Raw genomic sequence first — 15,965 nt, forward strand, 5'->3', positions numbered from 1 at the left:
ACTAAGTAAAGGAACAGGCTTCTGCCACTGGCCCAGGCTCCTCAGCCTCCACATCCCAAATCCTGGTGGGATGGAGACACGTAACCAAGAGTGATAAGGGAGCACCAAAGTTACAGCTCCTAACAGGAGGGGAGCAAAGGGAAGGAGGCTTCCCGTGGGGTAAGTGGCCGTCAGAACGATACTCAGGTAAAGCGCAGCCAGATAGCAGAGAGCTCAGAACAACTCTGCCCTGTCATGGAAGTCCCAGGCAAAGGCTGAGGATTGACTCTAGAGAGGAAGTGGTACGGGCCCATCTCCATGGAGAGGAGGGGGCTGCCCATGCCTGAGCCGGAGCCCAGCAGGACTCTCACAAGGATCTATGGCCCCAGGGGCCGATGCCCGTGTGTGGTACAGCCCCATGATGCAGTAGCCACCACAGCTCTCACCACAGACCCTCAGACCTGAGTCCCAAGTGCAGTGTGTCTTTCCAACTCTGCCTACTCCTTCCTGGATGAGTAGCTAGGGAAGGCTGGTACCATGTCTTCCCCACCTCCCCTGGTCACCGTGCCTACTAGTCATCAGCCTCTGCTCACCCTCCATTATCTAAGCATCTCTGGACCTCAGAGTATAGGACATTGTGCAATGTGGCCCCACCAGTGAGGAGAAGACCACAGTCCCTGAGCTCCCCTGGGTACTTCTCCCTGCCCCCCACTACCATGGGAAGCTGTGAGCTGTAATGTTCCTATAACTCAGTTTCTCTTGGGGGTGGGGACACGTGCAGTGAGAGCCTGTGGGGGGGGCTCAGTCATGTGAGGAGAAAGGCTCCCACTGAACCATTCTTCCCCCACACCTCAGCTTCCCCCTACCCAGCCTCCAGGGCAGTCACCTCATCGGGCCTGCTGTGAGGGAAGGGTGCTGTGCTTGTCCTGCCCAGGCCCCCCCCCCCAAGAGTGAGGGCTCCCCAAAGGGCCTGCCAAATGTGGGCAGACATAGGGCCCTGCCCCCACTTCTCTACCCAAAGGTCCAGACACTGCCCCAGTGAGGGGGCCTGAGGCATGTAGATTCCCAGCTACTAAAAGAGAATGTGCCCCCAGGAGAATAGGAAAGGCAGCTGCAGAGACCTCTGCCTCCTCAGGAATCGTTGGGCTCTGGGGAATGGCACTGGATCTCACCCCACTTCTATACCAGCTTAGAAAACATGTCCACTTACCTGTGAGGCTGGCTTTCCAGATTCTCTTCCCCAGGGCCTGCATAAAAGCACAGCCACCAGTCAAGGGACAGGGCCTCAGGCAGGAGCAGCGATGACCTCAGGATGCCAGGAATGAGCCCAGTCCAGCGCCCTCCCACCTGGTCCTCTGGCCAAGGCCAGAGTGGCCTGAGGCAGGTGCCTTGTCGGTCTGGCTCCCCATCGTCCAAAGACTGCTGAAGTTGTAGCAGGCCATAGAGGAGGCCTACACAAATGCATTGGTGATTGGCTGTTTCCTCACTTGGGCTCCTGTGAGGAGGCAGTGATCTTCGCAGGTGCCTCAGCCCACAAATGACACAGTGCGGAAAGCTGGTAAAATGCAAATTTGCTGGGGAGCCAACTCCAGACTGCCACCATGTCATTCCCTCACAGCCTGTGCCATCTTGCTGCTCCCATTCACACGTGACTGGTTTAAAAAGAAGAAAAAAGGGAGCGTTAATAATGTCAGTCAACTTAGCTACAGGGCACCAACTTGTCCTGAAATTTCATCAGGCTGTTTCATTTGTTTGTGTGTTTATTCACTCATTCAAGATGGAGTAACAGGGGCCCTAAACAACAAGAAAGCTGGACAAGAGATGATGTGATGGTTTTCAGTCACTGGATAAGTACAGGACAGTGATCCCAGGGAGAAGGGACACCAACACACTAGGCCCTATGATTTTTGTGTGTTTGTGGCAGGGGGGAGGGGGGCGGTGTTGTATCGTGCAGCTTGTGGGATCTTAGTTCCCCGACCAGGACTGAACCTGGGCCCACAGCAATGACAGCGCCAAGTCCTAACCACTGGACCGCCAGGGAACTCTGGGCCCTATGACTGACCAGCCATAGCTGAAGCAGTTTCTAGGCTACAGTGCAGGGAAGGGAAACTCAGACCTGGCTGTCTCCTGAGTGCACGAGACACTGAGGAGGCCAGGGAGGCCCAGGTGGCTAGAATGTGTACAGCAAAATGTTGGGGAGCAGGGGGCTGTACAGAAAGCAGAGCTCCAGGATCCAAAGAGGATTCCCTCATGTCTTCAGCTAAGGACAAGTCTGTACCTGTGTAAGAAAAACTATGTGAGGAGGCTGGGGCAAGAACCCCTGGAAAGGAGCAGACAGAACAATCCCCAGAGCTCACACAGGAAGGGAATAAACTGTGTTCCCACAAGCCACCATGGAAAGACTTCCTCATTCACAGGGTATTGGGTAGAATCCTCAGACGGGCATCACCCCTAGTAATGAGGCTAAATTAGCTGTAGACCAAAGGCAGCTCTGGACTACCCTAACTCAGCTCGGGAGCAATCCTCTAAAGGATCAACTGATGCCAAGGAACTTAACTGGGTGCCATACCAAGATTAATACTATTTGAAGGAATACAACAAAACCCAGCAACCAACAACATAAATTTACAATGTCTAGTAGCCAATAAGGAAATTGCCAGGTCTATCGATCAGGGTACAGCCAGGGGACAGATACCACATGGTATTTTAAACAAGGGAAGTTTATTATAAAGAATTAACTATTTAGAGGGAATTAACTAAAAGGAACCAAAAGAGAACCCTACAGAATACCCTAGGGTGAAGGGAAGTATACAAGAGAACGACTCAGAGCTGCGAGATCACAGCTCACTGGATGGTGAAGTTTACTGGGCTGTCCCAGGCCAAGGCTGGGAACTGAAAGCCATCTGAGAGGGTGCCAACAGAATTAGCTGGGAAGCTGTCTGCAGAGAGTGCTAGGAAGTCACCAGGGTGGAGGTGCTGATGAACTCACTAGAGAGCTGCCAGGAGGCCAGCTGGGGTACCCATGGAACTTGCCTGGGTTCCATGCAAGTGCCTACCCCCTTCCAAATATATAAAGAGCCTCATCGCTGGCACCCAGGCCAGTGCTGCTGAATTTGCAGCTAGGAAGCTGCCTGAGAAGGTGCCACAGAAATTCACCGGGGGTGAGCTAATGTCACAAAACAGGAATGAGCAAAGCACAAAGAACCAGAATGACAGGCCCTTTCTCCTCCAGCGCCCTCCACTGACAAAGGTTAGTATCAGGCTAGCTGGCAAGGGAGGAATGTTCCAGCATCACAAGCCGGCAATGAAGGGTGGATTGACAACTGCTATACCAGGCATGTGAAAACAGAAGAAAATATGACTTATGACCATAAGAAAAAGCAATCAATAGCAACTGACCTAGAAGTGACAGATATAAAGGAATTATCGGACAAGGACAATAAAACAGATATTATAAACATGCTTCATAAATTCAGGAAAGTAGAGGGAAACGTGAGCATAATGAGAAATGGAAGCTATGAAAAGACCTAAATGGAACCTCTAGAGATGGTATAAATATCTGAAATGCAAAAACACACAGTATGGGATGAACATCAGATCAACACTGAAAAAGATCACACAACTCAGGACTTCCATGGTGGTGCAGTGGTTAAGAATCCGCCTACCAATGGAGGGAATACAGGTTCAAGCCCGGGTCTGGGAAGATGCCACATGCCGTGGAGCAACTAAGCCCATGTGCCACAACTACTGAAGCCCACGTGCCTAGAGCCCGTGCTCCGCAACAAGAGAAGCCACTGCAGTGAGAAGCCTGTGCACCGCAACGAAGAGTAGCCCCCGCTTGCCGCAACTAGAGAAAGCCTGCACACAGCAACGAAGAAGACCTAACAGCCAAAAATAAATAAATAAATTTATTTTTTAAAAAAGAGGGGCATTACATAATAATAAATGGGCCAACTCTTCAAGAAGACATAATAATCCTTAATGTGTATGTACCTAATAACAGAGCTTCAAAATACATGAAGGAAAAACTGATAGAACTGCAAAAAGAGACAGATGAATCCACTATTATAGCTGCAGACTTCAACACCCCTATGACAGAAATGGACACATCCAAAAGGCAGAAAAGGACATAGCTGAACTCAACAAAACCATCAATCAACCGGATATAATAGACATCTATAGACTACTTCATGCAGAAGAATATTCACTCTTCTCAAGTTCACATGGAATATTCACCAAGACAGACAACATTCTGGGCGATAAAACATACGTTAACACATTTAAAAGAACAGACATCATACAATGTATGCTCTCAGTCCACAACAGAATTAAATAAGAAATCAGTAACAGAAAAGGAGCTGGAAAATCCCCAAACACCTGGAGATTACATAACACATTCCCAAATAACACATAGATCAAAGGAGAAATTAAGAAATGTTTTGAACTAAATGAAAATGAAAATACAATTTATCAAAATTTGTGAGATGCAGCGAAAACAGTGCTTAGAAGGAAATTAATGGCATTGAATGCATGTATTAGAAAAGAAAAAATATCTGAACTCAATAATCTAAGCATTCACTTCAGGAAACTAAAAAAAGAAGAGCATATTAGTTCCAAAGTAAGCAGAAGAAAAGAAATAATGAAAATTAGAGGAGAAATCAATGAAGTTGAAAACAAGAAATAGAGAAAATCAAGGAACCAAAAGATAGTTCTTTGAAAAGATCATCAGTAAACCACTAGCCGAGCTAAGAAAAAAAAGAGAGAGGACACATTATTACTAATATCCAAAATGAAAAGGGGACATGACTGCGGATCCCATGGGCATTAAAAAGATAATAAAGGAATACTATGAACAACTCTATGCCCACAAATGTAATAACTTAGAGCAGGGGTCCCCAACCCCCAGGCCACGGACCGGTACCAGTCTGCAGCCTGTTAGGAACCGGGCTGCACAGTAGGAGGTGAGCGGCGGGCAGGCAGGTGGGCAGGCAGGCGGGTGGGCTAGCGAGCAAGCGAAGCTTCATCTGCCGCTCTGCATCGCTCCCCATCGCTAGCATTACCACCTGAACCAACCCTCCCTCCCCACCCCATCCGTGGAAAAACTGTCTTCCACGAAACTGGTCCCTGGTGCCAAAAAGGTTGGGGACCGCTGACTTAACAGGAAATGAACCAATCCTTGAAAGCACAATCTGCCAAAACTCACACAAACAGAAAGAGACAATCTGAGTAGGCCTAGATCTACCGAAGAAATGAACAAATAACCTTCCAAAACAGAAAGCATCAGTCCCAGATGCGTTCACTGGTAAATTCTACCAAATATTTAACAAGAAATTACACCAATTTTCGTCTCTTTCAGAAGGTAGAAGCAGAGGGAATACTTGCTAACTTATTCTGTGACATCAGCATCACTCTAATACCAAAACATATTACAAGAAAAGAAAGTACAAATTAATCTCTCTCATGAACATAGATACAAAAACGTTCAACAAAATATAAACAATTAAAATCCAGGGACTTTCTTGGTGGCACAGTAGTTAAAAATCCACCTGCCAATGCAGGGGACACGTGTTCAATCCCTGGTCAGGGAAGATCCCACATGCCACGGAGCAACTAAGCCCGTGCACCACAACTACTGAGCTTGCGCTCTAGAGCCTGCGTGCCACAACTACCGAAGCCCGTGCACCTAGAGCCTGTGCTCCACAACAAGAGAAGCCACCTCAATGAGAAGCCTGCACACCGCAACGAAGAATAGCCCCCACTCGCCACAACTAGAGAAAAGACCACGCGCAGCAACAAAGACCCAACGCAGCCAAAAATAAATTTTAAAAAGTAAAATAAAATAAAATCCAAACACTGTATAAAAAGAATTACATATCATGACCAAGTGGAATTTACTCCAGGTATGAAAGGCTCGCTCAACATTCAATAATCAAGTAAGATAAATTCTCACACTGACAGGCCAAAGAAGAAAAATCACATGATCATAACAACACACATTAAAAAAAAGCATTTCACAAAATTCTATACTTTTTAAAAAACCATAAAAACTCAGCAAACTAAGAATAGAGAGGAACTTCCTTAATATGATAAAGATTATGCACAAAAAAACCTACAGGTTGGGACTTCCCTGGTGGTCCAGGGGCTAAGACTCCGTGCTCCCAATGCAGGGGGCCCGGGTTCGATCCCTGGTCAGGGAACTAGATCCCACATGCCACAACCAAGAGTTTGCATGCCGCAACTAAAGATCCTGCATGCCACAACGAAGACCCGGAGCAGCCAAATAAATAAATATTAAAAAAACAGAAACAGGGGCTTCCCTGGTGGCTCAGTGGTTGAGAGTCCGCCTGCCAATGCAGAGGACATGGGATCGTGGCCCGGTCTGAGAAGATCCCACATCCCGCAGAGCGGCTGGGCCTGTGAGCAATGGCCGCTGAGTCTGCGCGTCCGGAGCCTGTGCTCTGCAGCGGGAGAGGCCACAATGGTGAGCGGCCTGCGCACTGCAAAAACAAACAAAAACAAAAAACGTACAGGTAAGGAGTGACATCAGCAAAATGGAGGACTAGGAAGCTCTAAGCCCTTGTTCCCACAGAGACAACAAAAAACAATCCAAAATTGGCTGAACTAACTTTACAGGAGATCTGGAGAACAGTCAAACGTCTATAGCAGCCAAATGAATGTGCAATCAATGCCTACCCGCCTTGGCATGGCAGTGTCTTGGTCTAGAGGAGGCAGCAGACCAGTTCCCAGTTCCCTCCCTCAAATCAGAGGGAGCAGAGCTGACCTTATTTGCAATGATCTAACCAGTCTTGGGACTATTGAAGGACTGATCTCTGTCCACCTAACTTGAATCTCAGGCAGAGAAAATCAACAGGCACTAATCATGAAGGCTACAAGGATTTCAGACTCTGAGATACCTTGAGCATTATGAGTGAAGACATATAATAGATAACCTAAGGCCACAAACGGAAGCTGGAGATGAGACTCTTGGGAAGATAAGACATTCAAAAACAGCTGTGTATAAAGAGGAAATGAAAAAAGCCACACACAGACCCAGGCAAAACAAATCCTCAGAGATGACCTTAAGCTTTCACCTGGGCTGATCCCTACGCTCAAAGCAAGTCCAGTCAATCAGTGAAGGAGTGCCCAGGCACAACAGAGCCAGTCTGCAAGGACAGGGAAAGGTGGTTGTTTTTTTTCAAATACCTAATTTTCAACAAAAACAATAAAAGGCAAACAAAGAAATAGGATAACATGGTTCATCCAAAGAACAATATAAACTGGCAAAAACTATCCCTGAGGAAGCACAAACATCAGATTTACCAGATAAAGACTTTCTAACAGCTGTCTTAAATATGCTCAAAGAGCTAAAGGAAAACACAAAGAGGGAAAGCAAATCTGGAAAATGATATTATGAACAAAATGAGAATATCTACAAAGAGAGAAATTATAAGGAAGAATCAAACAAAATTCTGGAGCTGAAAAATATAATAAATGAATGAGAAAATTCATAGAGAGGTTCAACAGCAGATTTGAGCAGGCTGACGAAAGAATCAGAGAACTTGAAGACACATGAAATTATTGAGTCTGAGGATCAGAAAGAAAAAAGAATGAAGGAAAGTGAACAGATGGACTTCCCTAGTGGTGCAGTGGTTAAGAATCCGCCTGCCAATGAAGGGGACATGGGTTCGATCCCTAGTCTGGGAAGATCCCACATGCCACGGAGCAACTAAGCCCGTGCACCACAACTACTGAGCCCGCGCTCTACAGCCTGTGAACCACAACTACTGACGCCCGAGCACGCTAGAGACTGCGCACTGCAACTGCTGAGCCCATGCTTGCAACTACTGAAGCCCCACGCACTCTAGGGCCCGCATGCCGCAACTACTGAAGCCCATGCGCCTAGAGCCCGTGCTCTGCAACAAGAGAAGCCACTGCAATGAGAATCCCATGCACTGCAACAGAGTGTCCCTTGCTCGCCACAACTAGAGAAAGCCCGTGCGCAGCAATGAAAACCCAACGCAGCCCAAAATAAATAAGTTCATTAAAAAAAAGAAAGATATCAAAGCAATAGACTAACTTTACACCTTAAGGAAATGAGAAAGGCAAACTAAACCCAAAGCTAGCTGGAGGAAGGAAATAAAGAATACAGTGGTAATAGAGAAAAACAAAACAACAGAGACCAGTTGCACTTCTATACACTAACAATGAACAATCCTAAAATGAAATTAAGAAAACAATCCCATTTACAATAGCATCAAAAAGATTTAAAATACTTGGGAATATGGGGACTTCCCTGATGGCACAGTGGTTAAGAATCTGCCTGCTGATGCAGGAGATATGGGTTCGGTCCCTGGTCCAGGAAGATTCCACATGCCGCGGAGCAACTGAGCCCGTGCGCCACAACTACTGAGCCCATGCTCTAGAGCCCACAAGCCACAACTACTGAGCACACGTGCCACAACTACTGAAGCCCACGCACCTAGAGCCTGTGTTCCGCAACAAGAGAAGCCACCACAATGAGAAGCCCACGCACCACAACGAAGAGTAGCCCCCACTCGCCACAACTAGAGAAAGCCCACACACAGCAACGAAGACCCAACGCAGCCAAAAACAAGTAAATAAAATAAATAATTTTTAAAAAATACTTGGGAATAAACTTAATCAAGGAGGTAAAAGACTTATAAACTGAAAAATACAAATCATTGCTGAAAGGAATTTAAAAAAGATATAAATACATGGAAAGACATCTCATATTCACAGATTGGAAGACTTAATTTTTTTTAAAAAATAAATTTATTTATTTATTTTGGCTGCATTGGGTCTTCATTGCTGTGCACAGGCTTTCTCTAGTTGCGGCAAGCAGGGGCTACCCTTTGTTGTAGTGCGCAGGCTTCTCATTGTGGTGGCTTCTCTTGTGGAGCACAGGCTGTAGGTGCATGGGCTCAGTAGTTGTGGCTTGTGGGCTCTAGAGCACAGGCTCAGTAGTTGTGGCGCATGGGATTAGTTGCTCCGTGGCATGTGGGATCTTCCCGGACCAGGGCTCGAACCCGTGTCCCCTGCATTGGCAGGCAGATTCTTAACCACTGCACCACCAGGGAAGTCCTTAATATTGTTAATAAGATGTTAGTACTACCTGAAATTATCTACCTATTTAAGCAATCCCTATCAAAACCTCAATGACTTTTTTTTTCACAGAAATAGAAAAACCTGTCTTAAAATTCATATGGAATCTCAAGGGACCCCCAAATGTCCAAAACTACCTTGAAAAAGTAGGACAAAGTTGGAGGTGTGTCTAACTTCCTGATTTCGAAACTTAGTACAAAGCTACAGTAATCAAAACAGTGTGATACTAGCATAATGACATATAAACCAATATAATAAAGAGCCCAAAATAAACACTTGCATAAGGTCAAGTGATTTTTCAACAACAGTGCCAAGACTATTCAACAGGGAAAGAACAGTCTTTTCAACAAATGGTACTGGGAAAACTGGATGTCCACATACAAAAGAACGAACTTAGCCCCGTGCCTCATTTTATAACAAAAAATAACTCAAAATGGACAAAGGCCTAAATGTAAGAGCTAAAACTATAAAACTCTTAGAAGCAAACATAGTGTAAAACTGCACAATATTGGATTTGGCAGTGATTTCTTGGATATTACACCAAAATCACCAACAAAAGAAAATATAGGTAAACTGGACTTCGTTAAAATTAAAAACTTTTGTGCATCAAAGGACACTACCAGGAAAGTGAAAAGACAACCATGAAGTGGGAGAAAATATCTGGAAATCATTTATCTTATTACAGTCTCGTATTGAGAATATATAGAGAACTCCAACAACTAAACAAAAACCAAACAACCAAATTTAAAAATGAGCAAAGAAAAAAAAAATGGATAAAGGACTTGAATAGACATTTCTCCAAAGAAGATATGCAAATGGCCAATAAGCACATGAAAAATGCTCATTATCATTAATTAGCAGGGAAATGCAAATCAAAACCGTGATGAACTATCACTATCCACCCATTAGAATGGCTATCATTAAAAAAAAATTACAAGTTTTTATGAGTATATGGAGAAATTGGAATCCTTGTGCACTGCTGATAGGGATGTAAAATGGTGCAGCCACAGCGGAAAACAGTATGAGATTCCTCAAAAAATTAAACATAGAATTACCATGATCTAGCAACTTCACTTCTAGGTATCCAAAAGAATGGAATGATGAAAAAGTTCTGGAGATGGATAGTGTGTGGATAGTGGTGATGGTTGTACAACAGTGTGAAAGCATTTAATGCCACTGAGTTGTATACTTAAAAATAGTTAAAATTGTAAATTTTATGTTACATAGATTTTATCACGATGAAACACCATTCAGCTAACAGCACACTTAACACTGAGAAATTAGATGCTTTCTTACTAAGATCAGAATGCTTTCTTACTAAGAATGCCTTATTTTTATCACTCCCATTACTGGACGTCCTAGGTAATACGACAAGAAAAGGAGATAACAGTTATACAGACTGAGAGGGAAGAAATAAAATAGTCTTTGTACATAGATGACATGATTCTCTATGTAGAAAATCCCAACAAATCAATTAAAAAAAACCCTCCTAGGACTAATAAATGACTATGTCAAAGTTGGACAATACAAGATTTATACACAAGGGGCTTCCCTGGTGGCACAGTGGTTAAGAATCCACCTGCCAATGCAGGGGACACAGGTTCAAGCCCTGATCCGGGAAGATCCCACATGCCGCGGAGTAACTACTGAGCCTGCACTCTGGAACCCATGCGCCACAACTACTGAGCCTGCACTCTAGAGCCCACAAGCCACAACTACTGAAGCCTGCGCACCTAGAGCCTGTGCTCCGCAACAAGAGAAGCCACTGCAATGAGATGCCCGTGCATCGCAACAGAGTAGCTCCCACTTGCCACAACTAGAGAAAGCCCGCACGCAGCAACGAAGACCCAACGCAGCCAAAAATAAATAAATAAATAAATTTATTTAAAAAAAGATTAATATACAAGGGTCAGTTGCTTTCTTATCTACCAGCAACAGGACTTCTGGTTTCTAGTTCCACATGTGAGGAGGCTGGAAGTCACCACTCTGTCCTGAACACCTTTTTTTCAACTCTTCTGAGCAAATACCTAGGAAGAGAATTACTGGGTCATATGGTAATTCTATGTTTATCCTGTTAAGGAACCACCAAACTGGTTTCCACAGCAGCTGCACCATTTTGCACCTCTAGGAATGTATGAGGGTTCCAATTTCTCCACATCCTCACCAACACTTATTTGCTGTTTTGGGGGTTTTGGCTTCTTTTTTAATGGCTGTCCTAATGGGTGAGAGATGGTATCTCATGGTGGTTTTGATTTGTATTTCTCTAATGACTAATGATGTTAAGCATCTTTTTACGCGCTTGTTAGCCATTTATATATCTTCTTTGGAGAAATGTCTATTCAAGTTCTTTGCCCATTTTCTTTTTTTTTTTTAAGATTATCATTTTTAAAAATTTTATTTTTTGGCTATGTTGGGTCTTCACTGCTGCACACGGGCTTTCTCTAGTTGCTGCGAGCGGGGGCTACTCTTTGTTGTGGTGGGTGGGCTTCTCATTGAGGTGGCTTCTCGTTGCAGAGCACAGGCTCTAGGCGTGCGGACTTCGGCAGTTGTGGCGCACAGGCTCTAGGGCTCATGGGCTCTAGAGCACAGGCTCAGTAGTTGTGGTGCATGGGCTTAGTTGCTCCACGGCATGTGGGATCTTCCTGGGCCAGGGATCGAACCCGTGTCCCCTGCATCGGTAGGCAGATTCTTAACCACTGCACCACCAGGGAAGTCCCTTTGCCCATTTTCTAATTGGGTTTTTCCTTTCTGTCGTTAAGTGGTAAGAGCTCTTTGTATACTGTGGATAACAGACCCTTATAAGATATATGATTTTAAAATGTTTCCTCCCATTCTGTGGGTTTTCTTTCCCCTCTCTTGATAGTCCTCTTTGATGCACCAAAGCTTTAAATTTTGATGAAGTCCAGTTTATCTACTGAATTCTTTTGTTGCTTGCTTGTGCTTCTGGTGCTCTATCTAGAAACCATTGTCAAATCCAAGGTCATGAAGATTTACCTGTTTTCTTCTATGAGTTTTATGGTTTTACTCTTACATTTAGGTCTTTGATCCATTTTGAGTTAATTTTTCTATATGTATGGTATGAGGTAAGAATCCAACTTCATTCTTTTGCATGTGTATATTCTGTTGTCCCAGCATCATTCGTTCAAGAAATTACTGTTTCCCCATCGAATGGTCTTGGCATTCTTGTGAAAAATCAATTGCCCATGAATGTATGGGTTTATTTCTGGGCACTTAATTCTATTCCACTGATTTGAATGTCTATTCTTATGCCAGTAGCACAGTCTAGATTACTGTAGCTCTGTAAGTAAGTTTTGAAATCAGAAGTGTGCATCCTCCAACTTTGTTCTTTTTCAAGATTGGCTATTTAGGACCCCCTGCAATTTCATATGAACTTCAAGTTTTTCCATTTCTGCAAAAAGTCTATTGGGATTTTGGCAGGTATTACACTGATCTGTAGATTGCTTGGGGGGAGTATTGCTATCTTAACAATATTAAGTGGAAGATGACTTAATTTTAACATCAAAATTATGAGTGGCATTATCAACTTTATTAAGGAGAATGCTGTTCTGCAGTTGAGGTCAGTACGTCTGCATGCAACCTCCCCTCAAACTCACCTAGCAAAATTAACAGAAGTATATATCCCACAATGGCAGCAGTGGTAGACAGAAATGCAGCATAACCTAGAATGACTTTTGTACACTTTGACATGTGAAGCAGTCATTTCCCCTCTGGATTTCAACAATTTTGGCAGTGTAGGAAACAGGATTACACAACAGTAAATAAAAGCTTATATGACCAAAGAACTGAGAATATAGACAACTCTTCCCTTGTTCAATCTGCCCTCTCCCTAGCCCCTGCCAAGATAAATGAGAGGCAGCTGGGCAGGTTTTGGTTTTGTAATTTATAACCAAACCACAGACCTGGGAAAAGGGCCTTTCACTTCTTCCACAGAACTGTTTAAAACATTAACTCTGTGGAAGATGCCAGAAGTTTCCAAAAAGGAAATATTCCAGGAGGGTAATGAAGTGATAATCATAGCATATTCAACCTTTGCCTGTTTCCCCTGGACCCCAAATCTACTCCTGTGGGCTTCTATGGGCTTGAAAATCAGAGCCTCCACTTGGAATAACACTCTTTACATTGTGTCTAAATTTTTCCACACACTTCTGCATCTATTCTCTTTCTGAAAAACTATGTAAAGTTTATCAAACATAAGGACAATTCTGACCTTTTAATATATTAAATGTTCCTTCATGTCCCTGGCTTTAGTGTTTTGGCAGGGAAGTTCTGCCACAAATGCCGGCGGGGAGCAAACATGCAGTATTCCCACTGAAATAACATGGACTCGATAACATTGTTTTTGGATATTGTCCCTCAGCTTAGTCACACTGGGTGACTCCTGTAATTCCAGTGGAAGAGTGTGAACCTCAGAGCTTCTGCTGGAGCTAAGTCACAATTGGGTCCAGGTCAAGGGGGCTCCCATGGTTCACCTTGGGTCAAAGAGAAAGCTGCCCCAGAACTTTGTTCCTTGAAGGGAGGAATCATGTCTAACTCTAAATTCCAATCAGCCCTCACTCAGCTTTTGGCATCTCTTTTACATTTAGCCTATAGGATTTGCTCAGTAGGTATTGGCTAAATGTAGTGACCATCAGTCTCTAACTTAGAGACCATCAGAATCATCTGTGAAACTTTCAAAAGACACAGGCTGGGAACCCTACCCAAGATTTATTTAGCAGGTCTAAGGGTGGTGTCCAAGTATTCCAGTTTAAAATGTTCCACAGGTAAATCAGTTGAGAAGCTAAGGTTTAAGGAACACTCCCCTCTCTAAACTACACTTCAATAACTCATTTTGCTTAAAATGGCCAGATTGAGCAGGTGACAGAGGGGAGAAAGGGAGCAGTTTTCTTCCCCAGGCTTCTAAGAGATTTAAATCCTAAATTAGAGAAAAATATGCATCACCTTCACAACTGTCCTTCACATCATCGCAGCCATGTCCCCATGCATTAATCAATTTTTTGTACTGTACTGTATGATGTTTTGACATCTTAAAAATCTCGCTGGTGTGGAGAGACTAACCTTCCCAGGACTAACTAATTCCCAAAGATAGTAATCAATTTACTTGGGAGCAGCCTCTCACATGCACACTCATCAATTCCTTTATCTCCCACAGATGAAGTCAATATTGCCCCTGCCCTGAATCACCCCAGGCCAGGTACCAGGCATCTAGGGACCATCCCTGTAGCCCAAAGCCCACCCTAATTACTCAAACTAGCTAGTTCTAAACTGTTTACCTTGCCCTGCCTTGCCTTTTTCAGTGAATAAGACTCCAACCTAGGCTTTCCCCTCATTCCTGCTTCTGCCTCCTGACCAAAACCTTCCCTGTGTGGCATGGCATGCCCTCTTCTCTCTGGAAATGTAATACATTTTTCTTTCAATGGCACTGGCTTCTCCGTGTTCTCACCCAGTCACTTCTTATAAATTAATATCCCACTGGTACCGATGAGACACTCCACCGCTACCACTCTTCTGCTGCCTACTTAGCTAATCCAGTTGGAAACCATATTACAAACTAACTTAGGTTTCCAAAACCAGAGAGCAAGTAACACCTCTTAGCACCTTCATACACAGAAAGTTCTTCGAAGTCCTATTAGCATTTGAAACTCAACACTCAGAACTAAATGCTGTATGACCCAGCAATCAGTCTTAGGTATATACCCAAGAGAACAAAAACACAAACACTCATACACGAATGTTCACATGACCATTAGCTGTGATAGTCAAAACGCGGAAACAGTCCAAATGTCCATCAACTGATAAATGGATAAATAAAATGTTGTATATCCATAAAGGGGAATATTATCCTATCATTAATAGAACTGAAGAATTGATTCATGCTACATGGATGACATTTAAAAACATTACGTTACATAAAAACATTACATTAAGTAAAAGCCAGACAGAAGGCGACATATATTGTACGATACTGTAAGGTCCGTTGGCCCGGGTGAAAGGAGGCCCGGGGGGTAAGAGAAAACATCGACCAGTATGAGGAAGGAGAGGCATTGGGACATAACGACCTCACCTGTTCTGGGAATCAACAAGAGACTCTATAACTTTCTGCCCAGAAAACAATGGGGCTGACGGTAAGGGAAAATGGGCTTACGCCCCACAACAGACCAACCAACACCTGGCCCTGCTGTATTCTCACCAAATAAGGAATTACCCTGTATAGTAACCCCCCCACCCGCAAACCACCCTTCCCTTACACCCCAATAAAAATCTCCCACGCCCAGGACTGGGCGCGACTTCTCTGGCCCCTTTCTCTCGGACCAGTGAACCTCGCCCCAGAGCGCTCCCTAATAAAGCTCCCTTGAAGCTTTCCTCTGTTTCGCGGTGCCGTTTGTTAAGATCCGACCTTACACGATACCATTTATATAAAATATACAGAATAGGCAAATCCATAGAAACAGAAAGTAGATTGGTGGTTGCCAGAGGGAGTAAGGGGGAATGAGGAGTAACTGCTCAGGGGTACAGAGATTTCTATTTGGGGTTATAAAATGTTCTGGAATTAGATTGTGATGATGGTTGCAAAACCTTGTGAATATACTAATAACCAACACTTTAAGAGAGTGAATTTTAAAATATGTAAATTTTATCTTAAGGAAAAAAAACTAAATGTATTATCTCCCTTCCAAAACTACTCTCTCTCCTATGTTCATTATTTCAGTAACTAGGACCACGTTCTACTCAGATGCTCGGGCCAGAAACCTATAACTTTTTTTTCCCAAAAACCTACAAATGTTAACAACTAATTAGGTCACGGCAATTCAAACGTCTTAATATCTCTCCCTTCCCCCACTCCA

This window comes from Tursiops truncatus, chromosome 15 (assembly GCF_011762595.2).
Source record: "Tursiops truncatus isolate mTurTru1 chromosome 15, mTurTru1.mat.Y, whole genome shotgun sequence".
Lineage (NCBI taxonomy): Eukaryota > Metazoa > Chordata > Mammalia > Artiodactyla > Delphinidae > Tursiops > Tursiops truncatus.